The sequence below is a fragment of the Meriones unguiculatus genome, chromosome 5 (assembly GCF_030254825.1).
Source record: "Meriones unguiculatus strain TT.TT164.6M chromosome 5, Bangor_MerUng_6.1, whole genome shotgun sequence".
In the NCBI taxonomy this organism is placed as follows: Eukaryota; Metazoa; Chordata; class Mammalia; order Rodentia; family Muridae; genus Meriones; species Meriones unguiculatus.
The window spans coordinates 36,046,932-36,073,463 of NC_083353.1; the positions used below are offsets into that span (position 1 = coordinate 36,046,932).

The 26,532-nt window shown below is 38.4% G+C and overlaps 1 long non-coding RNA gene across 1 annotated transcript in view; it reads left to right on the top strand.

The window, feature by feature from the left end:
• Positions 1 to 6,946: 6,946 nt before the first annotated feature.
• LOC132654206 (uncharacterized) overlaps positions 6,947 to 26,532 on the top strand; it is a 93,678-nt gene continuing 74,092 nt past the window's right edge. Inside the window, exons 1-3 of the long non-coding RNA XR_009591845.1 lie at positions 6,947 to 7,153; positions 9,488 to 9,853; positions 10,327 to 10,381. This is a non-coding gene — a long non-coding RNA (uncharacterized LOC132654206). The remainder of the gene's footprint in view (positions 7,154 to 9,487; positions 9,854 to 10,326; positions 10,382 to 26,532) is intronic.

Here is a 26,532-nt window from a genome sequence, read left to right on the forward strand (position 1 = left end):
CAGGTTGCGTGAGTGTGCATGTTAACTAGGGAGAAGCAAGGCGGTCTTTGTGAAAGCATAGCAGCAGATTGCTGGGCAAGGCCAATGTTAAAAAGGCAGCTGAATTTAACACCATCTGGAAGAAAAGATCCCTTCACGACTTTCTCACACCGTCAGACAAAACTAGTGTCTCTTGTTCTGAGCCCTTGTCTATGCGACCATACAATACTGAGTCATTATACTTTTGCTGAGAGAAAATTTGAGAACACAATATGGGTAACCAGTGAATGACCAAGTCTCATTGTGGCCGTCTAAGTCGATTGAAATCTACGTCTAGAGCTATGAATGGTTGTATTGTTTTCCTCACCAGGGCTGTACTAAATGTCAGCACAGTGTAAAGAAAAACTTGAAGTCTGCAAATAACTTACCAGATCTCAATTATAATATTTTCCCACACTAGAACTAATATCATTGCAAGGCGCTACAGTGCAGAAAATACCAAAAGAAATGAGAAGAAATAAGAGAGGTCATTGCAAAGTTATTTTATCTAGACAAACAGTTTAATTTTCTGATGGGAAGTTCAGGATGCAAGTCTAGGTGAAGAGTGGAGTTCATTACTTTGGATGGTGAAGTTACAAAAAAATCCTCTTGTGCAATTAATATAGATTAAAACAAATATTCACTTCTACCTGAAACTCTAATTGAGAATAAATGGACTCTACTTGGATTTTATTGCTATAACTCTAGTTAGACTTTTTAGTGTGATTCCACCTTAAATTTTGCTTTGAATTTCATCATAGTACTCTTTTAAAGTTTATTCTTACGATTGCTGTTGTAAATGAAAGCCATACAATTATATTTCCCAAAATACACAAGAGCTGAGTGGTGTTTTCTAGTGCTCTATATGCTTCCTCTTTATTGTTTATAAATTCTTGTTACACAACTGTATCAATCAGTTATCTTTAAAATTACTATTCTCATGTTTTATTTGATTGTAAACAGTTAGAAAAGGGTAGCAAAGCAGTTCAGAAAGAGTAAAATAAGTTGGTTGTGTATTTTTATTAGATGTCTATTTTAAATATAATTGACTTTGAAAATTTGTTATTGTGTCACCAAGTGTCACCTATTCTTAATATGTAAGTGCAAAACAATGAGTAATTGCTGTTTTGCTGAATAATCCATCTGAGTTGCCAATATCAAAGGTATTATTTTGTGTATACCTAAATAGGAACATTAACTGCAGTTTTTGACATTTAGAATATTTTTATGAAGTACTTAGAAAGAGGATGATAAAATGATTCCTTTAAAAATAAGTGTAAAGCTATAAGCAACTTACATTATTTGTTGTATTTTGTGATACTAGAAATTAACAAGGAAAAGTCACTCAATAATCAAATTCTAAATTATATGATATTAAGCACAAATAAAAATCCAACAAAGCAGCAAAAGTAGAAATTGAATAGAAGTTAGAAAACAGATGCATAGGAAGACTTGTAAAATATCTTGGCAAATATGCATGAGCATATTTTCAGTATCTTTCCCTCTCTGGAGTTACTATGAATATGCATGATAATAATATAACTGCACTATTTACATTCAAAATGGAATGTTTTTTCAATGTAGCTTTTCTTTGGGTCTTCTTAAGGCATTACATTTTTGTAGTGCTCTTCATGTGTATTTTTAAAAAGTATATTTAAAAATGATTTTCTTACTTAAAATATGTAAAATTCTAATTTGATTTTGTGTTGTTTAATGAAAATTAAAAAATTATTTAAATAATGGGATGAGAATGAGTACATTTCAAATTTAAAATCACATCTTATTCATAGACTACATAAACATTTCAGGGTAAGTCATAATTCTAAGAATTTTTATTTTAAAAAGGGATTTGTGTTTTAAAGTGGGTAGATACGGTGCTAGAGAGGTGTTAAGAGTACTTGTCGCTTTTTCAGAGGACCCAGGGTCAATGCATAGCACCCACATGGCTGTTCTCAACTGGCTGTAACTCCAGTTTCAGGGCATCTGGTGCTTTCTTCTGGCTTCCTTGGGCACCGGGTACCAGGCACAGACATGGTGTATAGGCAAGGACGAAGCAAAGTAGTCATACACATAAAATAGAATAAAATAAAGTAAAATTAAAGTGCCTAGATAATGAATGAAAAAGACATGTCTAAGGGTTTGCCTATGAGTTGCTTGTGAAAAATGCCCTTGTGACCTCAGAATGTCATACTCACGTTATAGCATTGTGTTTGGTTTTGTTTTGTTTCTTTATTTTAAGATAGGGTTTCTCTGTGTAGTTCTGTAATTTGTTCTGTAGACCAGGCTGACCTTTAACTCAGAGATCAGCCTGCCTCTGCCTCCTGAGTGCTGGCTTTAAAGGTGTATACTGCTACGGCCTGAGGTCATTTTATATCTTTCTGTGACTTATATTTTCCTAAATTAAAAACAAATCAGCATGTTCTGTTGAATTGGGGTAGATGAATTCTGGGTGGTGGTGAGATGGCCCATAAAGGTTAAGTGTCCCTTGTGATTAAAAATTAGAATTGCAGTTGTTGAATAGAAAATAATTGTAATACTAGGTCAATTGTCTTACCAGTACTTTGAGACTGTTTAATAGATCTAACAGCAATGGAGCATGTAAGGCAGTTAGTTCTTAGGTTCTCCGGATTAATGGATGGCTTTGTTATCTTGTTATTCTGCCGCCTCCCCTTGGCCCCTCCGCCAAGTTAAACAAAACTACTGCAGAAACATCCATTCCCATTTGCCCAGAGAACCTATTTCACCTCTTCCGGAAATTGTTCTACTTTCCTGTGGAATTAATCCTAAAGTGGTGAATGGAAATGAAAAGTATATAGTTGTGACTGCTACTAAGGAATATTTGCCTGCTCTCACACAGGGCTGCGGGTCTGAGTACATGCCTGAGAAAGGTGATGGCCGTCATTTGAGGCAGAAACATGTGGCTTTCTGCTTTACAGCCAACTGCCAGACCACAGGGGATAGAGTTTAAAAAGTGCAGACAATCTTCTTTATTCAGAGAAAGAGGGAGTTCTGAATCATATGTGTTCAAAGAGAGGTGCATCACTGTGCTTAGTGGTTTGACTCTGTTTTAGCTCAGAGTCTGCACGACTAGAGATCTAAAAATAGCTAAGCTTCGCTTCTCAAGGTGCTTGGTGTGGGCGTTGTGCAGAGCAGACATCAGGCTGTGACTGGCTGCAGAAGTGGCTGGGCCAGGCAGTGACAGTGGCTGAGGCTGCGGGTCTGCTGCTGGGCATCACAAGGCCCGTCAGCGCGGGCCAACAGCCGGAGTCCTCGCTAGGCAGCCGCGTTTCGCGGTGGGCCACAGAAAGCGAGAGTCTGATTGGTGTTTCCCGGGAGACCGGCTGCCCGAGGTGCAGGAGCTGGTGCGCCGGCGTGCGCGCTCCCGACTGGAGCGCGGGATAGAGGCGAGGAGCGCGCGGTGGCGCTGGTGGCCTGGGGGGGGGGAAGGGGGAGGGGGGAGGGAGGAGGGGGGAGGGGGGGGAGGGGGGGAGGGGGGGGAGGGGGGAGGCGTCTGTGGTCCCGAGCTCACGTGCTCGAGCCCCGCTGCAGGGAGGCTGAGGACTCCGCGGGGCCGTGCCGCCCAAGCCGCCCCTCCTTTGCCTGGCGCGCTGAGTGCATCCAGGGGGGCTGCTGAATGTGATTTGCCTTGTCCGTTGGCCCGGTACCAGCGACCTGGTCCTGCTGGCCTGCTTAGGAGTACCTGAGTTTCCTTTGCGGATGGGGTGACGTTGGGGGTTAGTCTCGTTTGGACAAGGGTTTCCGACAGGCTGGTGTTTAATGGCTCAGAGCCTCTTCCTATCTGGTCTGCTCTCTGTGGTTTAAGGGGTTCTCTACTGAGCTTTTCTAGCTCTTACCATTTTCCCCCCTGAATTGTTCAGGTTTAATGGTGGTATCCCCTTCAACTCCTCATACTTTTTTTTTTTTTTTAGCTAGAGAGTTGCTGCTAACAGAAAAGGAACCCCCATCCCCCAGGTGGAACACTGATTCGGGGTGTTCCTGGACTTGGGTTCACGGAACACCCACTTGGAGTCTCACCCCCCTCTACTATCGCCAATGGGAACTCTGGGCATCTTCACTCCATTAGATCTGTTGCAACTATTAATCTCCTTGTTGGGTGGATACAGTAGAACTTGTTCAGAGATTACTTAAAAAAAAAAAAATCTGGGTCTTAAGCACTTACTAAAGCCAGTTAATAACATCATGCATGGACATTTAAACTTGTTGTAAATTGCAGACGGGATTAAGCGGAAGTCACGCTGTGCGCAGCTAATGATACCATCTTAAGTCTAACTGGCCTAAATCCACCTCCCCTGGCTCAGGTCCGGGTCTTAGACCCCTCAATGATCCTAGAAGAGACAGTGGGCCGTGGATGTGTGAACTGAGCAGAAACTGGGAGTATCTTTAGTTTTTGCTTTAGGTGACAATCAATTTTCCAGAGAAGCTATGCTGGGTCTTTCTGCTGGAATGGAATGATCCATCAAGAGGAAGTCCAAGCTATCCTGGTGTGCACATGCATGTGAGGACAAAGACACTCAGTGAAGGGTACTGGCGAACATGTAGAACATATTTTTATTTTATTAACCGCAAGTGTGAAAGGTTGTTGGATGATGCTAAGGCGAGTCTTTCAGATTCCAAAGTCGATGCTTCCAGTCGCTGGTCTGTTTGTATGGCCAAGGCAGGTGTTTTCTTGTCTATTTTGAAAAAGTAGTTCAGTGCCGTATTTCACAGGTACATTTCTTAGAGTATGAACAACCTCTGTCATAAGTTTCAAACTGATTACTGTTTTAAAGAAGTTTGTGACTATTTTATGACAGGGCCAATTAGAAATAACTCTGGAAAAATTCTTAAAAAAATGCTGCGATATTAAAACAGCCTACAATATCCATCTGGTTCTGTCACTAAGTAGGTATCTGGCAGATTTCTTGTGTTTATAGATTTCTTTTAACAATCATTTGCCTTGGGAAAATAAGTTATCAGGATAATTTTAACTGCAGATTAGTTCTGAGCATTAAATTTTTTTAAACCCCTATATGACAAGGTTAAAATGTTTATGTCTCTTATCATTCATTAATAGTGTGAGACTGAAAATAACTGTGGTTACTGATCACTGTAAAAACTGGTGAAAACCTGAAAATTAATGGCTAAGGAATCACTTGAAATAAGGTTGTGTGAAAAAGTAACAGAAGAGCAAACTAACAATACTTTTTAATAATTAGGTTACAAAAAAATTCAGAATATTAATCATGATGTCTTTTAAATATTTGCCTTTTAGAGGAAAAATTCCATCAACATGTATGTAAATAAAATTTATTAGAATATAAAAATTACTGACATATATGATAAAAATATCTCATTGAATATTTCAGATAATTTATATGTTTATCAGGTTCATCTAATGAAAAAAACCTGCTATAATCTATTTGGAATTAATGCCTTCATGAAGACAATAACAGGTTTAATATCATTGAAATTCAGATTCTACCAACTAGCTTCCTGTGAAGGCTAAATTTCTTGTATAGTAATAATAAAAGTGTACTTAGTTCTTATTTTTAATTCAGCAAGCATTATGAAAGATCCTGAAACAGTTGCATGAATATAAGAGTATTGAGGAAGAACCCACATGATAGCTTTTAGGCCGTATATTTTCAAAAGCAGATATTTTATAGAAATTTGTTGCTTAAAATTATTTTAATATATTACATTTCCTTAAAATACATGCTGCATGTACTGGGTTAAATTGCCACTGTCCAGCACTAGCATCTGAAATTGACGGGGTAGAGCAGTTTGTGGGATAGCTCGAAAACTGTTTAAAAGCTTTAAATACAAAACTGTGGCCATGACTAATTGATGGCAAGTGAATTTGAAAAAAAAATAGGAAAGAAATGTTTTTGAATCAAGATCTCATTTTGTCATGATGGAGCCTAAATTGGCTTCAAACAGAAATCTTCCTGTCTCATCCTCTGCAATGATGGGATTACAGTGTAAGCCATCATTCCTAACTCAGAAATGAAGCAATAACAACAAAACAAAAACAAAATCCCAAAACTGGATCTTTATCTTTACAGTTTAAATTAGATGTTCCTTGAATGGTTTTAATAGTGAAAATAACTAACCAACAAGGAAATAGGAATTAACAAATTAATGTTTGTACTTCTTTTTAGAATGACTGTTGACAATTTGTATACACTTAGGTTAATACAAGAAACAAATAGCTTAGTTATTCCAGAATCATACTAGAAATTGCTGTGTAGCTGAAGTTTTCCTACTGAAGACTCAAGCTCAATTATAACCTGAAGTCTCAGTTTGCAGATATGACAAGCAGCAGGCTTCAAATACTGTATCTATTTCTTCCAATTAAGGAAGAGTCCCTAACAGGCCTGAGCTCAGGGAAAGTGTGCTTCCTCTCCAATAGGCAACTCTGTATCCATTAGTATGCTATGGGCAGGAAAGAGGACTTGGATTTCTACTCTTGTAGACTTTAGTCTTAGGTCTGTGTTGTCATGTTAGAATATTTGAAGTGAAAACTATTCATGTTAACCAATTACTGTTGACTAAATTATTTTCTTACCACTGGAAATAGAAATTTGGCTTTGTTTTTTTTTTTTAAGTTAATATTCAACTAGCTCTATTTCATTACAGATTTTCTAATTCAATTTTGAGTTTTCAAATTATGTTTTATACAATGAAAAGGTCTTCGGCAGAAAATGCAACTTGAAACGGGAAAATATTTATGCTTTTATTGTTACAAGTGATCAAGTGCTGCAGTGCTAGATGTTCGGCTCTCCTGAACGCACTACATTATTAACTTAATGTAATGCTCAGAGTCATTACCACAGTCATGGTCTCTTTCTGATATCTCTCCAGTCCACTGGATTTTGAAGTGTGATTATGTAAATTTTCTACTGATAAATAAATGACTATAATTGTACTTGAAATACCACTCAAATTCTTAAGACCATGGATTCTAAATAATATATTATGCATTCCTTAATTATTTATCAAGACTAATTCAAAATAACTGTAGGGCAAAGCATACATTTATTTTTAAATAGCCATCCCCTTTCCCAATTTTTTCAGATTAAAAAGTATTCCAGATGGTGAAAACACGTGGAATGAGAAAAGGTTGAAGAGTGGAGTAAGTAGGAAGTTTATTCTTCAAGCAGACATGTTTGCCTTGTCCAATAGTACTTCTACCTTGATGCTATGTTTATAGCATGTAATCTTAACACCATTTTAATAAAGGATATTTTGGTGGTAAAAATTTTTTTTTAAGTGGAAATGCCAAAATTCCTTATCATTATATGACAAAGGAAGAGGGAAAGTTAAGAAATAAAATGTTTTGTTTTATTTTTAGCCATGGTTAGTTTTGAAAATTCTTTTATAATCATGAGGAAATTGTAAAATTTGAGTAAGGGTTCTATGTATCAAATGGTACTAAATTTTAAGTATATATATATTTTTTTAATTTAATTTTGGATACATAAAATCCCAGTAATTGAGTGGTGTCTTTTCATTGTTCAATATTGTGTGGCTGTTTCCAGAACTCTGGGTGTACTGTGCCTTTAAAGGAAGCATGTGTATGTTTCACCTACATAAATCCTAATTGCAGAATCTACCCTAATCACCATGTGGAAATCATCTGAAGCCTCAAGTTCCTGAGCTTCACACTTTCCCTTTTTATTCTGCAGACCACACCTTATCTGGTTGCTAATGAAATACAGGAGATTGATTGCAGAAAATCTTCAAGGGAATATTTGCTGTAGCACATATAGTGAGCTCCATTTGGTGCATTAGCATTTAGCCATTTTATGCAAATTTAGAGAAAATGACTCATGTATATGATTTAATATGCATCAACGATAACTCATACCACCCTTATAAGAAAAAAGAAATTAAAAATTCATTAGAAAACTAGACTAGTGTCACTACGTGGCTGAAACGTTATTAAAGCATATTTCAATGTTTTGCTTACAGTAGTGTTCTCATCATGGTGCCACCATTTCATGACAAAGGCCGTCGAGGGGAAAACATTCAACTTAAAATGTCTGCTGGCACACATCGCTGGATTTGTGTGTCACTAAACAATGAGCGAGCATAGCCTTGAATACCAACTATTTAATTAGCACTTTTGGAAGCCGTGCATAGAAAATAGCTCATTTACATGCATCTGCTTAGCGATTAGTCCCATAAAAAGCCACCATTTTTTTTTGTTGTTGTTGTTTAATATTCTGAGCATTTTACCATTCGGCCATGAAAAAAATCAAAACATATGTTATTATTTTCAAATTCTGAAATTCAGATATTTAATTAAAACAGGCAAAGTCTTTATATTTCTTTTCAAGATATATTTAAATTACTTAACCTTAAGTGTACCATAAAAGGCTGGATGCAAGTAATAATTAAGAACTTCAAAGGGCAGCGGAAACCCTCTAACAGTCAGTCTTTGGTTTAATTAAAGGCTATTATTGGAAAGCTCTCAAATATACAGTTATCTTTAATGACAAATAAGGACTAGTAAAAGCAGAATTTGAACGTTATGAGTATCTTATTTTAAATATACTGATATACTCTAGAAAGTATTCTTCATCATTCCATTTAAAAATAAATGACATACATTTCCTGTAAAATCTAACTGATAACACTAAAAGCCTATTTGCTTAAGATGCTTTTTTGCTTTTCGTTAATTATCCAGTCTACATGTACCTGTCATTATAACAAATTAATTGTATGCTTCTTTAAAATAATTTCTGCCAACTTAAATGCCTTTAAGAGGACATGCTTTTCTAATACACTTTATGAAGGCACATATACAAATGTGCAAGGATGCATTAACAATAAGACTGGCTTTCCTTAGTCATTTTGGAGGCAATATTCTTTTTTGAATGTAAATTGATATTTAATATTACCATAAAAATTATTTCCTTTATATTTTTGTATTATTTACCACATTTTTGTCAGACACCAGACAATTAGCCAGGAAAAAAAAAAACACTCAAATGATGCTAAATAAATTGTATGTAAAATAGAAATGCACATTTATGTAAATTTTAAAATTTATTGTAAGTATTTGTACTTATACTTATTGGACTACTTAGCCTTCTGTATATTTATTTGCATGAGAAATTCAGTTGAATTTGCATAGATACAATTCAGGGCTGATGAATGAGTGCTGTGTACATAGGCTTTTTTGTTGTTGTTGCTGTTGTTGTTTTTGAGACGGGATTCCACTATGTAGCCTTGCCTGGTTGTCACTGTGTATAGCAGGCTGGCCTTCAACTCAAAGAGATCCTGCCTCTGCCTTCTGAATGCTGGAGTACGCTAACATTCTTTTTGTTTTGTTTTCCTCCCCCTCCCTCCCTCCCTCCCTCCCTCCCTCCCTCCCTCCCTCCCTCCCTCCCTCCCTCTCTCTCTCTCTCTCTTTCTTTCCTTTTCTTTTCTTTCTTTCTTCTTCTTTTTTTTTTTGATACAGGGTTTACCTGATAGCCTTGGCTGTCCTGGAACTCGCTCTGTAGACCAGGCTACCCTGGAACTCAGAGATCCACCTCCCTCTGCCTTCCTAGTGCTGGGATCAAAGGCACCACCACTGCCCAGCTTACATACATTCTTAAGTGAACTTTGAATGTATGTTTCACTGATCTTGTTTGCTAATTATCTTCCTTTAATGACTTGTAAGCACATCTATAATTCAAAAATAATCTATTTATTATGCATGTAAAATTTTACTTTTATCGGTAATTTGTTATTTTGCAGATGTGGCAATTTCCTCTGCTCATTCATGAGCCAATGAATATCATGGGATGTATGAACTTACAAAGGTTGCTTAGATTAACTATGGGTATGAATTTATCTACCTTATCTTGCTAACTAGATAGATTATACATATGTGTGCATGTATATAAACATATGTATGCATATACACTTTTCACAATGGAATATATGTCTGTATGTTTGTATATATGTATTCCTTTGTGGAAAGTGTTATTTATGTGCCATTTGTATAGCATGCTGTCTTCTTTCTTTCTTTCTTTCTTTCTTTCTTTCTTTCTTTCTTTCTTTCTTTCTTTCTTTCCTTGTTTGTTTTTAAAATAAGGTTTCTCTGTGCAGCCCTGGCTATGCTGGGTAGACCAGGTTGGCAGTGATCTTAGAGATCTGCCTGCCTGTGTCTCCCAAGTGCTAGAATTAAAGGTGTGCCCCCCCAACACCTGGCTTATAGCATGCTGTTTAATTTGTTTTCACTTCTGTTACCTATTATAGTCTCCTCAAAAATGGTACCCCCCTTTTTTGAGACAATCTCATTATGTATTCCAGAGTGACCTGAGGCTTCCAACTGTCCACCTTAGTCTCTGAGGTGCTGCTGCTCCAGGTGAGCGCTACCACACAGCTAAAACTAGCCTTCTCTTTTACTTGATGTTCGTTGCCTCTCAAAACACAAGCACTCAGGAGAAATAGAAGGTTTTAAGTGTGTTGAACCTACTTGTCTTGGACATTGTTGAATATTTCGTATTTGCAATAGCAATGACAAATTGTGTTATTTGTAGATGAATCCTTTTGAAATAACCCTTGCCAAATTGGCTAACAGGTTGATTTGGAGGGAACGGTTTCCTTCCACAGGAGAGCCCTCATGATGTTGCCCCGCTGTTGAGATTGCTCGCATTTCCTAGAGAAAATAGTTCTTTGGGAGTGAGTGACTGGAAACAATCTCTAAACAGGCTTTCAAATCTGTTAGGTGAACGGGTTCTGAGAAACAGTGTTGTAGATGAGGCGTGATGAGTGGACCTCATATAGGGCCAGCCAGGTTAGCAGGACACTGAAGCCTCAAAACCCTGAAACAACTGCATGAAGACATCACAAGTAAAGTATGTGGAGGAAATTTTCTATATTAGTTCACTTCAATTAAGATATGTAATTCAGGAGCTGGAGAAATAACTCATCGGTTAAGAGCATTGTCTGCTCTTCCAGAGGACCCTGATTCAATTCCCAGCACCCACATGGCAGCTCAAAACTGTCTGGTCTGTAACTCAAATTCCAATGGATCTGATTCCTTCACACAGATATATATGTATTCCAAATGAATGTAAAAATAAATAAATTTTAAAAAGCTATGTAATTCACTGAAATACATTGCTTATGAAAATGGCTGAAAATATACTGCTCATGAAAATACAAATTTAAGGTCAGTATCTTTCAGATCTAACCTCCTTGACTGAATTAGCATTTTGTTTAGTAGTGCTAGCATCAAACTCAGAACCTTTATTGTACTTGATTAGGGCTATTGTGTGTGTGTGTGTGTGCGTGTGCATGGGTACTTCCATACTTGTTTCTTTGTGTGTGCTTTGTGAGTGCTTGTGTGTGGTGTCTGTTCTTTTGTGTGGATACAGATGTGTGAGGGTATGTGTGTGTGTGTGTGTATTATGTTCCCATGTGTGGGTGCAGGTGTGTGAGGTGCATGTGGAGGCTGGACATTAGGTTTCTTCCTCTGTCACTCTTCACCTTATACTGAGGCAAGGTCTCTCACTTCAATACAGAGCTTACAAATTCAGCTGGTCTGGCTAAGCAGCTTGCTTGGAGAGCTTCTTTCCCTAGCTCTGAGATTACAGGCAGACCTCCATGCCTGCCCAGGTTTTTTATTTTTTAATTATTATTTAAATTATTGTATCTATCTATCTATCTGTCTGTCTGTCTGTCTGTCTGCCTATCTATCTGTCTATCTATCTATAATCTTCTATCTATCTATCTATCTATCTATCTATCTATCTATCTATCATTCTTTTATCTTTCTATTTATTATTTAGACACTTTTCATCCTGATTGTAGCTCCCTTCCTCCTCTTCTCCCATCCCACCCACCCTTCCTTTTCCCCCTATCCCCTTTTCCCTCAGAAAAGGGGAGCCACAGCCCCCTTCCTGCCTCCTCCACCTACCAACCCACCCCAGCATATCAAGTTACATGAGGACCGAGCCTCCTACCCCCACCCCATGGCCTGGCAAGCTAGCCCAGCCAGGAGGAAGTGATTGTAAAGCAGCAACAGAGTCCTCATCAGAGACAGTTCCTCTCCCCTTATTAGCGAACACACATGAAGACAGAGCTGCCCAGTGTCTACATCTGTGTACGGGGCCTAAGTCCAGTCCATTCGAGATCTTTGGTTGATGCTACAGTCTTTGCTAGCCCTCCCCTCCTCCGGGGGTGGGGACTGGTTAGTTAGCTCTGTTGGTCTTCTTGTGGTGTTCCTGTCCCCTCCCTTCTGTCCTTCCCCCAGGTCTTCCACAAGACTCCCTGGGCTTAGCCCGATGTTTGTCTGTGAGTCTCAGTGTCCGCTGTTGGGTGGAGCCTCTTAGAGGATAGCTATGCTAGGCTCCCATCTGCAAGCATAACAGAGTATCATTGATAGTGTTAGTGGTTGGCTCTCTCCCATGGAGTGGGTGTCAGGTTGGGCCAGGCATTGGCCTGACATTCTCTCAATCTCTGCTCTATTTTTATCCCTGCACATTTGTAGGCAGGGTAAATTTTGTGTCAAGGATTTTTGGGTGTGTTGGTGTTCCCCTCCTCTACTAGGAGTCCTATCTAACTAAATGGTGGCCTCTTCCATCTCTATGACCCTCCCACGCTACAAGGAGTCACCCCACATCCTCCCAGGGGCCTACTCTGCTGTAGATCTCCAGCTTGTCACAGAGGTGCTTCTGCCCACAGTTTCTCTTCTCTCCGAAAGTCTTCTGTCCTCTGGTCTACATTCACCCCAGGTCTGATTTCCACCCTCATTTCTTTTCTACACCTTCCCGGCTTTTAGACTGGAGATCTGGTGTGAACTCTAGTCCCCACAGTTGTATGGCAAATGCTTTGTTCATTGAGCTGTGTCTTGAGCCCCTAGGACCAGTTTTGAAAGCTTCCTTAGTTACCTTAGAATACTAGAAAATATGATTAAAGATACACCAAGAAATGATACCTCTGTGATATAACAATTAGTCTTACCAAGAACTTAACCTGCAGTCAAAGAGCTACATGGAATATTTAACTCACTGATTATTATTCATGCAGAAATATTTCATATATAGACAGCAAAAAAGCAGACTTCTCACATTATTACAGATCACAGGTTCAAAATAACAAGAAAGAAGCTGGAGAGACCGCTGCTCTTCCGGAGAAACTAGATTCAATTCCCAGTGCCAAATGGTGATTCAAAACCATTTGGAACTACAGTTTCAGGGGTTTCTATGCACTCTTATTGTCTCCAAAGGAACCAGGATCATATGACGTTGGGCACAAAAATAGCAAGCAAAACAGCCATACAATAAAATACTTTTCAAAAATCCAAGAGTAAGATGAGAAACGCAATCCAATGAAATGTTTATTAAATTTATGTTCCACCAAGGTTCTATTAGAAAACAAGTGGTGAACTGGTACATTAAGAAGCAACAGTCAGGAGACTAGAGAGATGGCTCACTGGTTAAGAGCAGTGACTGCTCTTCTTCAATTCCTAGCACTCGTATGGCAGCTCACAACTCCAGTTCCAGGGCATCTGACACCCTCACACAGACATATGTGCAAGCAATACACAAATTACATAAAATAAATAAATAATTAAAATAGTTTAAAAGAGAAGCAACTCATATATGTTCACAAGACTGAGTAGTAGACAAATCTTCAGAAAGTACAGCCCATTCCCACTTATGTACAATTAAGAAAGGATTTGCCTTAAATATTTGTCTGTTAATTTTCCAGTGTTATTAACATGCTATTTTAGCCAATGAATGACATTTTTAATGCAGTTATTTCTGCTTCTGTGCTAAAAGAGAACACATGATAACGTGGGGGCATACTAGGATTTCCAACTCATCTGTTTTGACCATCATGACTTTGAATTCTGGTAAAATTAAGACTGGCATTGTCAACAGACTATCATTCAGAAAACCAAAAAATTCAAATGAATTGTTCTGTCTGCATCAATTTCATGATTCTGATTTAGTTTTAAATTATTCATTTATTTTTAGAGAGTGTCTCACCATATAGCCCTTGTTAACCTGAAACTGCCTCCGATGCTTTTGCTTTTTTTTTAAAAAAAATTATTATCATTTACTACAATTTATTCAATTTGTATCCCAGCTGTGGCTCCTCCCTCATCTCCTCCCAATCCCACCCTCCCTCTCTCATCTCCTCCTATGTCCCTCCCCCTGTCCACTGATAGGGGAAGTCCTCTTCTCCTTCTATTTGACTCTAGCCCATTAGGTCTCATCAGGAGTGGTTGCATCATCTTCCTCTGTTGACTGGCAAGGCTGCACCCTCCAGGGGGGAGGTGATCAGAGAGTCTGTCACTGAGTTCATGCTAGAGAAAGCCTCTGCTCCCCTTATTACGAAACCCACTGGGAGACTGAACTATGGGCTACATCTGAGCCCTGGTTTTAGGTCCTTTCCATGCATTGTCTTTGGTTATGGTATCAGTCTCTGCAGGGGCCCGAGGACTCAGGTTTTTTGGTTTCTTTGTGGAGCTCCTGTTCCCTCCAGGTCTTTCTATCTTCCCCTTCTTTGATAAGATTCCCTGCACTCTGCCCAAAGTATGAGCCTCAGCCTACCTTGAACAGCAAAGTCTTTCATAGGCTCTCTGTGGTAGGCTCCTGTGCTGTCCCGTCTTCTCCTACTTCCAATGTCTATAGCATTTGCCCTTCTGAATGAGGATTAAGGGTCTTCCATGTTGTTTAGCTTCTTTAGGAGTATAGATTTTAGTATGTTTATCCTATATTATATGGCTAATATCCACTTATGTGTGTCTTTCTGCTCCTGGGTTACCTCACTCAAGATGAGTTCCCACCATTTGCCTGCAAATTTCATGATTTCCTTGTTTTTAATAGCTGAGTATACCATAATTTCTGCATCCATTTCTCCACTGAGGGACATCTAGGTTGTTTCCAACTTCTGGCTATTATGAATAGAGCTGCTATGAACATGGTTAAGCAAATGTCCTTGTTGTATACATGAGCAAATTTTGGGAATATGCCTAGGAGTGATAAAGCTGGATCTTGAGGTAGCACTATTCCCAATTTTCTGAGAAAGCACCAGATTGATTTCCAAAGTGGTGCTTTTGGCTTTTAATGACAAAAGAAATTTCATGTACAGAGGGCTACACTTCTCCTTCCTACATTAAAGGTAAAACTAAGTCTATTAACTGGCAAATATTTATGGAGTTACTAATAAGCATTAGAATGCTAGAGGATTTTTATGTAGTTGTGAATATAGGGTTATGAGTCACAAAGCTTTGAATGAGGACCACTGAAAAAGTAAAGGAAGTGAATAGAACAAATGAACTGTAAATGTTTCAAGCTCTGTTTGAAGAAATTAGATTAACAAACATGAAAAAATACAGTAAGCACATACTTAAAAATAGTTAGCACTTATTACTAATATAGAAATTCATAGTAAATAGAAATTAATATAGAAATGTAATGTCAGCAACTTTGGATTGGAGATGTGAAAGAGTTATGGAATTAAGAGAGGTAGAAATAGGAGCATTATGGGCCAGAAAAACAAAATGATTGATGATGACCCGGATGCATAATAAGTAAGGCATATTTTTGAGACTAAGAAGAGAAAGTGGCTTTATAGTCAGCAATGGTGATTAATATTTGTAGACAGGTGGGATAAGAAAAAAATCTTTAAATTCTTGAAGTGTCTCATTGGAGATAGGTGTGATGATAGAAATTATGAATTGTTATTTCAAATTATTTTTAATTTTATTCAATACAAGGGACTGAACCCATGACCTAATTTATGCTAAGCAATTATTCTGCTGTTTTTCTTCATACCTAATCCTAGTATTTTTTTATTTGATACAGTCAACAAATATTTATTGAGGATATAATATATGTAAAATACTTGGCTATTTCTGAAAATACAGTGAGACTAAATTAATTGATGGTTAACATTATGAAATGTGTATTGCAGTATAGAAGTTGGATTTAAAACAAATAATTGTAGCCAGGTGTTGGTGGTGCATGCCTTTAATCCTAGCATTTGAGAGGCAGAGGCAGGTGGATCTCTGTGAGCTTGAGGCTAGCTTGGTCTACCAGAATGAGTTCCAGGACAACCAAGGCTACACAGAAAAACACTGTCTCAAAAAACAAAAACAAATAAACAAACAAACAAAAACTCAAATAATTGTCTAACTGACTAACTGCATAAGTAGGTTTTAGAATGGAGAAATACAGACAAGTCTGGGATTAAAGACATGGCCAGAAATAATGCTTGGCAAGTTAAAAAGAAGGATGAGATGACTTAGTGAAAGAGAGGATGCCAGGCAGAACTTACAGAGAAACAACATATGTCAGAGTTCTCAGGCAGGAAGAATCCTACTATGTCTGAGAAATTTCAAGATGAGTGTGAATAGGGTAAAGAAGTAGATAGAAATCAAGGCATGATGCTCCAAGAAAGTCTTGGTGTCCCAAACTGATAGTGTTGGTAGTTTTCATCTTTGACATAGGTGTGACAGAGCAACATCGATTGGTTGTAAACTAAGACTGGTATATTTGAATTTATATTTACAAAAAAATTTGTCTTTATTACTGGGTGAGGTAAAAACTCATGAAGCTGTTGTACAATTAGGAGAGGATTATGCTTTGAGCTAGAGTAGTTTGAGAATGGAAAAAGACAGATGTATCTGAGAGAAGTTCAAAGAAGCAACAATAACCCAGTATACAAAATAAGAACAGAGTTTAAAAGAAAAAAGTTTCTCTTGTTATTTTCAAGTGGATCAAAGTGAGCCACTAGTTGGAGACTTAGAACATTTTGAAAAGGTATGAAACCTGAAATTGGGAAGAAAGAAGATTAGTTATATGTTAAATATATTTAAAGAACAACAACTCATATTTTTTAAAAATAAACATTTTACTGCAAATGCAGTCTGTTTGTACCCTGTTTCTATCTTAGGAAGATTTTAATATATATATATATATATATATATATATATATATATGTAATATGTATAAATCCTTTCTTAATTACACTTTATTCATTTTGTATCCCCCCTGTGATTAGCTCCCACCTCCTGTTCCAATCCCTCCCTTTCTCCACCCACTGATAGGGGAGGTCTTCTTTTCCTTACTTCTGATCCTAGTCAATTAGGTCTCATCAGGAGTGGCTGCAGTGTCTTCTGTGGCCTGGCAATGCTGCTTCCCCCTCAGGGGGAGGTAATTAAAGATCAGACCAATCAGTTCATGTCAGAGACAGTCCCTGTTCCTATTACAATGGAACCCACTTGGATACTGAACTGCCATGGGCTACATCTGTGCAGAGGTCTTAGGTTATCTCCATGCATAGTCCTTGCTTGGAGTATCAGTCTCAGGAAAGACCCCTGTGCTCAGATTTTTTGGTTCTGTTGCTCTCCTTGTGGAGTTCCTGTCCTCTCCAGATCTTACTGTTTCCCACTTCTTTCTTAAGATTCCCTGCACTCTGCTCAAAGGTTGCCCATAAGTCTCAGCATCTGCATTGATAGTCTGCAGGGCAGAGCCTTTCAGAGGTCCTCTGTGTCAGGCTCCTGACTTGTTCCCTCTTTTCTCCTTCTTCTGATGTCCATCCTCTTTGCCTTTCTGGATAGGAATTGAGCATTTTAGCAAGAGTCCTCCCTCTTGATTAGTTTCTTTAGGTGTAGAGATTGTAGTAGGTTTATCCTATATTATATGTCTATATGAGTGAGTATATACCGTGTGCATCTTTCTGCTTCTGGGATAGCTCACTCAGGATGATCTTTTCCAGATCTCACCATTTACCTGCAAATTTCATGATTTCCTTGTTTTTTATTGCTGAGTAATATTCCATTGTGTAGATACACCACGATTTGTGCATCCATTCCTCCACTGAGCGGCATCTGGGCTGTTTCCAGGTTCTGGCTATTACAAATAAAGCTACTACAAACGTGGTTGAGAAAATGTCCTTATTGTGTACTTGAGACTCTTCTGGGTATATGCCTAGGAGAGGTATAGCTGGATCTTGAGGAAGCACTATTCCTAGTTGTCTGAGAAAGTGCCAGATTGCTTTCCAGAGTGGTTGTACCAGTTTACATTCCCACCAGCAGTGGAGGAGGGCTCCCCTTTCTCTACAACCTCTCCAGCATGTGTTGTCTCTTGAGTTTTTCATCTTGGCCATTCTGATGGGTATAAGGTGAAATCTCAGGATCATTTTGATTCGCATTTTCCTGATGGATAATGAGGTTGAGCATTTCTTTAAGTGTTTCTCTGCCATTCGATATTCCTCTATTGAGAATTCTCTGTTTAGCTCTGTACTCCATTGTTTAATTCGATTACTTGATTTTTGGCTGTTTAACTTCTTTAGTTCTTTATATATACTGGATATTAATCCTCTGTCAGATATAGGGTTGGTAAAGATCCTTTCCCAATCTGTAGGCTGTCGTTTTGTTCTGATGACAGTGTCCTTTGCTTTACAGAAGCTTTTTAGTTTCATGAGGTCCCGTTTATTGATTGTTGCTCTTAGAGCCTGTGCTGTTGGTGTTCTGTTCAGGAAGTTGTCTCCTTTGCCAATGAGTTCAAGGAAGATTTAAATATGTGTGTGTGTGTGTGTGCACTTTTCATTCATAATGAAACTAGAATGGAGTCCATGAGAGAGAGAGAGAAGGAGGGAGGGGGAGAGAGAGAGAGAGAGAGAGAGAGAGAGAGAGAGAGAGAGAGAGGACTGGTTAAGGGGAAAAGAGGCAAATAGAATACATATACAGGGGTGAAAAAGAAAGCTACTGGAGGTGAAGGGGAGTGGAAGGAGGGAAAAGGCAGACAGAAGGGAGTATTAGGGGAAAAGAATCAACAAAAACAATGTGCATATGATCATGGCATAACGATACACTCTATGTGCTAATTTGAAAACTACTAATAATATTTTGCCTGGATGTGTTAGCATTCTAGTACTGTAACAGATACTTCAGATACTTGAGATTCATATATTTAGAAACTGGAAAGATCAGTTGGCTCACAGTTTTGGAAGTTTCAGTCTGTGCTGAGGAGGATTTACTCCCTTTGGGTCTGCGGCAAGGCAAGGCAGCGTTTGAGATGGGGCAGTAGAGCAAACTCTTAACCTCCTGATGTTAAAGTGTGTGTGGGGGACTGGTATCTCACAACCCCATTGGGGGGCATTCTCCCCATGAGCTAAGGCCTCTCATTATTCCACATTTCCTAAGGTTTCCACATTGTAAGGTGGTGCCACTGTAAGGCAGTGGCACACTGAAGACCAGATATGGCTCTAACACATGGGCCTTGGGAGGACAAGTCAAATCTGAGTTAGAGCACTTGGTTATTTCAGTGGCTTTAGTGGCTATAAGAGGTACATAGACTAGAGAGGAAAACGGACTTATCTCAGGAGTCTGGAGTTTAGCTAACAAGAAGGATGTAGGGACATAGCTCTGTGATTCATGTGCTTGCTGAGAAAGCATAAGGACCTGAGTTTGGATCCCCAGGACATAAATGATTTTAATTATTGCACAGAGAACACAAGAGACAGGAGGATCCCTAGTACTTAGTGGCCAGACAGTCTAGCTAACTCTGCTTTTTCTGGCTCAGTGAGAGACTTTCCCATGAGGCAATAAGATATATCTGATGTCCTTCTCTGGCGTCTGCATACACGCACATGCATTCCCATACTCACATGTGTATGCACCACACACGTATTCCCACACTCATATGATGGTCCATACACACACACACACACACACACACACACACCTACATACGAATAAAGAGGTGAAACAACTGTGGAAGTCACCCAAGTCAGGCTCCAGCTTTTACACACATATTACATATACAAACCACACAGGAAACATACACATGAAGACAGAAAAGAGCAATAAGAAAGTGGTTGTTTGGATGGGTATAAATCGAGATTAGTATTGGATTCACAGAATACAGTATGTGTATTTTAAGGAAGCAGTGTATGTAGAGAACTGCAACCAAGGCCTGATTCTGAAAATTTTAGGAGAAATAGCAGTTGTCACCCATGTATCAGCTCACAGGTGGAAACCCAGTCACCTGTGGGAAGATTTAAATGTGTGTGTGTGTGTGTGTGTGTGTGTGTGTGTGTGTGTGTTTTGAGACTGTGGAAATGCAGTCTCAAAACAAAAGTAACTTAAATTTTAGCAGTTTTCTTTCACTTACTGAAACAAGTGAAATGACTATGGTTTTCCACAGCTAGAATATGAATAAGCTGAGCACCAGGTAGCAATCCACTAAATCTAGCATTCATACCATGAAAGGAAGATTTCAAGTCTGAGGACAGCTTGAACTGCATGATGAGATTATGTCTCCAAAAACAGAAAGTGAGAAAAGATTAGGCACGTGTTCATATAATTCTAAAAACAACTAGAAGGTAAATGATGCTGCATGAATATTATGAAAATTATTATCTAGTTATCCAAATATGCTGGAGTGCATGGGCACTTCTCTCACAAAAAAAAGGTGCTAATCTTTGCATCTAGTGAACATTCGAACTGGTTTGGGTCTATACATTTTAGTCCTAATTAGGAATTTATTGTAAAGATGAAAAATTGAGATTAGACAAACAGATAAGAGACAGTATTAAGATTGTTAGGACGATCGAAATACAAATGGAAGGTGTGACACTTGAGAATGGTCAGACAAGTTGTACTTGGAAAAGTCCAAGTCAGTTTCAAAGTGACACCTTGATGCATGAAGTTGAAAGACCTGCTTTTACTGTTTTTGTTTGTTTCACTATGAAGCTCACGTTGCCCTCAAATGAATATCCTTCTACTTCAGCCTCCTGAGTCCCAGGAGTCCTAACATGTATCACTATGGCCAGCTCTTACTTACACGTTTGAAATTTCTAAGAAGTACATGTTTACTTACTTAAGTGGAATGAACCCATTGGGTTTAATAGGAACAAAAGTTTCTCTCACTTTTGGTTCTCTAGTAACGGTCATATGAGACAGAAGGATGCAGAGGAAAACACGACACAAACACGACTACTTAACTGCATGCTTCACCTCTATGATTACGCATTCAGGTCCCCCACCTGCTTTCTATCTTCAGCTCTTGTGGATCAGATGTAAACTCTTAGCTACTGAGCAAGCCCAGACCTTCTTGCCTGCTTCCATGCTCCACCACGGTCATCACTGACTCAGCTTCTGAGACTGTGAGAAAACCTCAATTAAATGCTTTTTTTCACAAGTTGCCTGTGTTTCACATGGTGTTTCTTCATAGCAATGGACAGCAATAAAACACTACTGAAGTTTTTCCAAAGGATTTTAAAAACCGGAGCGCGCGAGAGAGACGGAGACAGAGAGAGACAGAAACACACACACAGAGACTGGCCTTGGCTTGGGCTTTTTGCAACCTTAAAGTCTACCCCTTCAGTGATGCATCTTCTCTAAGCAGCCATACCTCCTAATCCCAAACAGTCCACCATGTGACCCTGGGGACTGAGGGTCATTTTCATTCAAATCACAACCAGGAGTAATGGCAAGCTTCCTCAGTTCCCCTCTTCAGGGGTCACTGTATATTCTTGAGATTTGGAAACTGTTTTAATGTTGAAGCTGAAATCACTTTTCCTATGTGAAACGTTCTCAATTTATACCTATATTAGGCTTTGAAATATTTTTCTGCTATTTCACATCCTTATGTAAAACATGATGTCAAAGGTATGCCAAGATTGAATTCAAACATAAAATTTGTATATTTCAGAATTAAGGGAGCTATCTTTGGTATGGTTAATTTGTAAGAAATTCATAGTAGGAGAACTAAAGAAAAGTTATGAATGCTTTGTGTCACAGTTAACTCATAATTGTGGGTTAGTTCATACGGCTTTCCCGGAAAACATCATGTGCTTCACCAGTTTTCAAAATGACAAGATAACGGGCTGTTTTTCCACTCTAACTTAGATAAGACCCGAATCTTAGCTTCTCCTGTAATCAACAGTCCTGAAAACAAAACAACAAGTGTAACAAAACCAAATTTAAGAATCTCAGGAGAGCTGGCTGTTCTGCTGCTGGCCCTTAATCTCAGTGCTCAGGAGATAGAGGCAGGCAGATCTCTAAGTTTGAGGCCAGCATGGTCTACATAGTGAGTTCCAGGACAGCCATAGCTACACAGAGAGATCCTATATGACACATCTTATGAAGCACAACACAGTAGAATGGAGGATGCAGGTGTAGAATTTAACAGTTAGGTAAGTAGTTAAATGTCTTGGGTTTTCATAAAAAACATTATTAAAAAATCTGAAAAGCAAATATAGCATTGATCAATGATGAGTCTGGGGAATAGCTACAGATGTGACTGGGTAAACATTGTTTTTCCTCAAAAATAATGATTTCTCAACAAGATAGACAAACCCTTAGTCAAGCTAACTAAAAGGCAGAGAGACACCATCCAAATCAACAAAATCAGAAATGAAAAGGGGGACATAACTACAGACAATGAGGAAATCCAAACAATAATTAGGACTTACTTCAAAAGTCTATATGCCACAAAATTTGAAAATCTAAATGAAATGGACAATTTTCTTGATCATTTCGACTTACCAAAGCTGAATCAGGACCAGGTAAATCAATTAAATAGTCCTATATCCCCCAAGGAAATAGAAATGGTCATCGAAAGTCTCCCATCCAAAAAAAGCCCAGGACCAGATGGTTTCAGTCCAGAATTCTACCGGACCTTCAAAGAAGAGCTAACACCAATTCTCTTCAAACTATTCCACAAAATAGAAACAGAAGGAACATTACCAAACTCATTCTATGAAGCCACACTTACTTTGGTAACTAAACCACACAAAGGCCCAACAAAGAAAGAGAATTTCAGGCCAATTTCCCTTATGAACATTGATGCAAAAATACTCAGCAAAATACTTGCAAACTGAATACAAGAACATATCAAGGATATCATCCACTATGACCAAGTAGGCTTCATCCCAGGTATGCAGGGGTGGTTCAATATACGGAAATCCATCAATGTGATCCACCATATTAACAAACTGAAAGAAAAAAAACACATGATAATCTCCCTAGATGCTGAAAAAGCATTTGACAAAATGCAACATCCATTCATGTTTAAAGTCTTGGAGAGATCAGGGATACAATGCACATGTCTAAACATAGTAAAGACAATATGCAGCAAGCCTATAGCCAACATCAAACTAAACGGAGAGAAAATTAAAGCAATCCCACTGAAATCAGGGACAAGACAAGGCTGCCCACTCTCTCCATATATCTTCAACATAGTTCTTGAAGTCCTTGCTAGAGCTATAAGACAGTTGAAGGAGATCAAGGGGATACAAATTGGAAAGGAAGAAGTCAAATTATCACTGTTTGCAGATGATATGATAGTATACATGAGTGACCCCAAAAACTCTACCAGGAAACTCTTAAAGCTGATAAACACCTTCGGCAAAATGGCAGGATACAAATTTAACTAAAAAAAAAATAAAAAAAAAATCAGTAGCCCTCCTGTATACAAAAGACAAAAGGGCTGAGAAAGAAATTAGGGAAACAACACCTTTTACAAATAGCCACAAATAACACAAATAACATAAAGTACCTTGGAGTAACCCTAACCAAGCAAGTCAAAGACTTCTATGAAAAAATATTTCCAGTCTCTGAAGAAAGAATTAGAGGAAGATATCAGAAGATGGAAAGATCTCCCATGCTCATGGCTTGGCAGGATTAACATAGTAAAAATGGCCATCTTACCAATAGCAATCTACAGATTCAATGCAATTCCCATCAAATTACCAACACAATTCCTTACAGACCTGGAAAGAAAAATTCTCAACTTCATATGGAATAACAAGTAACCCAGAATTTCTAAAACAATCCTCTATAAAAAAATGATCTTCTGGAGGTATCTCCATCCTTGATCTTAAGTTGTACATAAAAACTGCATGTTACTGGCATAGAAACAGAAGGGTGGATCAATGGAACTGAACAGAAGACCCAGAAATAAACACACATACTTATGGACACCTGATCATTGACAAAGATGCCAAAAACATACAATGGAAAAAAGATAGCATCTTCAACAAATGGTGTTGGTCTAACTGGATGTTTACATGTAGAAAAATGCAAATAGATCCATACTTATCACCCTGCACAAAACTAAAGTCCAAGTGCATCAAAGACCTCAACATAAAACCAGGCACATTAAATCAGTTAGAAGAAAAATTGGGGAAGAACCTAGAAGTCTTTGGTACAGGAGACAACTTCCTGAACAGAACACCAACAGCACAGGCTCTAAGAGCAACAATCAATAAATGGAACTTCATGAAACTGAAAAACTTCTGTAAAGCAAAGGACACCGTCTTCAAAACAAAAGGACTGCCTACAGATTGGGAAAGAATCTTCACCAACCCATTATCTGACAGAGGACTAATATCCAGTATATATAAAGAACTAAAGAAGCTGAAAAGCAGCAAACCAAGTAATCCAATTAAAAAATGGGGAACAGAGCTAAACAGAGAATTCTCTATAGATGAATATCGAATGGCAGAGAAACACTTAAAGAAATGTTCAATGTCATTAGCCATTAGGGAAATGCAAATCAAAACAACCCTCAGATTTCACCTTACACCCATGAGAATGGCCAAGATCAAAAACTCAAGTGACAACACATGCTGGAGAGGTTGTGGAGAAAGGGAACCCTCCTCCACTGCTGGTGGGAATGTAAACTTGTACAACCACTCTGGCAATCAATCTGGAGGTTTCTCAGACAACTAGGAATAGTGCTTCCTCAAGATCCAGCCATACCACTCCTAGGCATATACCCAAAAGAGGCTCAAGTACACAATAAGGACATTTGCTCACACATGTTTGTAGCAGCTTTATTTGTAATAGCCAGAAGCTGGAAACAGCCCAGATGCCCCTCAACTGAAGAATGGATACAGAAACTGTGGTACATCTACACAATGGAGTATTACTCAGCAATGAAAAATAAGGAAATCATGAAATTTGCAGGTAAATGGTGGGACCTGGAAAGGATCATCCTGAGTGAGCTGTCCCAGAAGCAGAACGACACACAGGGTATATATTCACTCATATAGACATATAACATAGGATAAACCTAGTAAAATCTGTACATCTTAAGAAACTAATCAAGAGAGAGGACCCTGACCTAAACACTCAATCCCCATCCTGAAAGGCAAAGAGAATGGACATCAGAAGAAGAAAACAGGAAACAACCTAGGAACCTGCCACAGAGGACCTCTGAAAGCTTCTGCCCTGCAGACTGTCAAAACAGACGCTGAGACTTTGACCAATTGGTGGGCAGAGTACATGGAATCTTATGCAAGAAATGGGAAATAGTAAGATCTGGAGAGGACAGGAACCCCACAAGGAGAGCAACAGAACCAGAAAACTTGAACATAGGGAACTTCCCAGAGACTCATACTCCAACCAAGGTCTATTCATGGAGATAATCTACAAGCCCTGCACAGAAGTAGAACATGGCAGTTTAGTGCCCAAGTGGATTACATAGTAATGGGAACAGGGACTGCCTCTGACATAATCTGAACTCCAACCAAGGTCTATTCATGGAGATAACCCATAACCCCTGCACAGAAGTAGAACATGGCAGTTTAGTGCCCAAGTGGGTTACATAGTAATGGGAACAAGGACTGCCTTTGACATAATCTGATTGGTCTGCTCTTTGATCACCTCCCCCTGAGGGGGGAGCAGCCTTACCAGGCCACAGAAGATGACAATGCAGCCACTCCTGGTGTGAGCTGATAGACTAAGACCAGAAGAAAGGAGAAGAGGACCTCCCCCATCAGTGGACTTGGGGAGAGGCATGTGTGAAGAAGGGGGAAGGAGGAGGGAGAGGCTTATGGGATGATACAAAGTGAATAAAGTGTAATTAATAAAAAATAAATAAAATAAAAATGATTATTTCTATGTGTTTTCTAGAGATAACAAATATAAGAGATATAAGAAGAAGAAGAAAAAAAATTGCTGAAGATTTTAATTCAATCCCAGTGAAATTTTTGTGTTTTATTTTGGCCTCTCAGAGTTAGAAACTGAGGTAAGTATAGGAAAACATACATAGTAGAAGCTGAGAAAAGCAAGAACATTGGAGAAACATTTAGATATTAGAGTACCCAGTTCAGAATAGGGTTATTCTAGGTCAACAATAACAACAAAAAAACCACTTCAAGAATATTATGGTTTAACTGGCTACCCCTATAATTAAGAAAACCTTCAAGCCAGAAAAATTCCAGCACTACAAATCATACATTTTCAAATTAGCAGATTATTTAAGAAAAAAAAAAAAAAAGGATAACTTTGAATGGTGAGGTATGGAGAGAAATTAATGTCTATACAATACAGACTATTTCCTTCTAGGATTACATGCTGTGGTATATTTAGGTATAATTTATAAGCACACATTTGATATTTCAAATATACATATTTAGAAATTATATTTATATCTATAACTATTTCAACACTCACTTGAGTTTCTTGGCAAAATAATCCTTTTTTTATATGTCAAATTTTATCTTCAACTGCGTGGAAAGGAAAAATGCATTAAAATAATG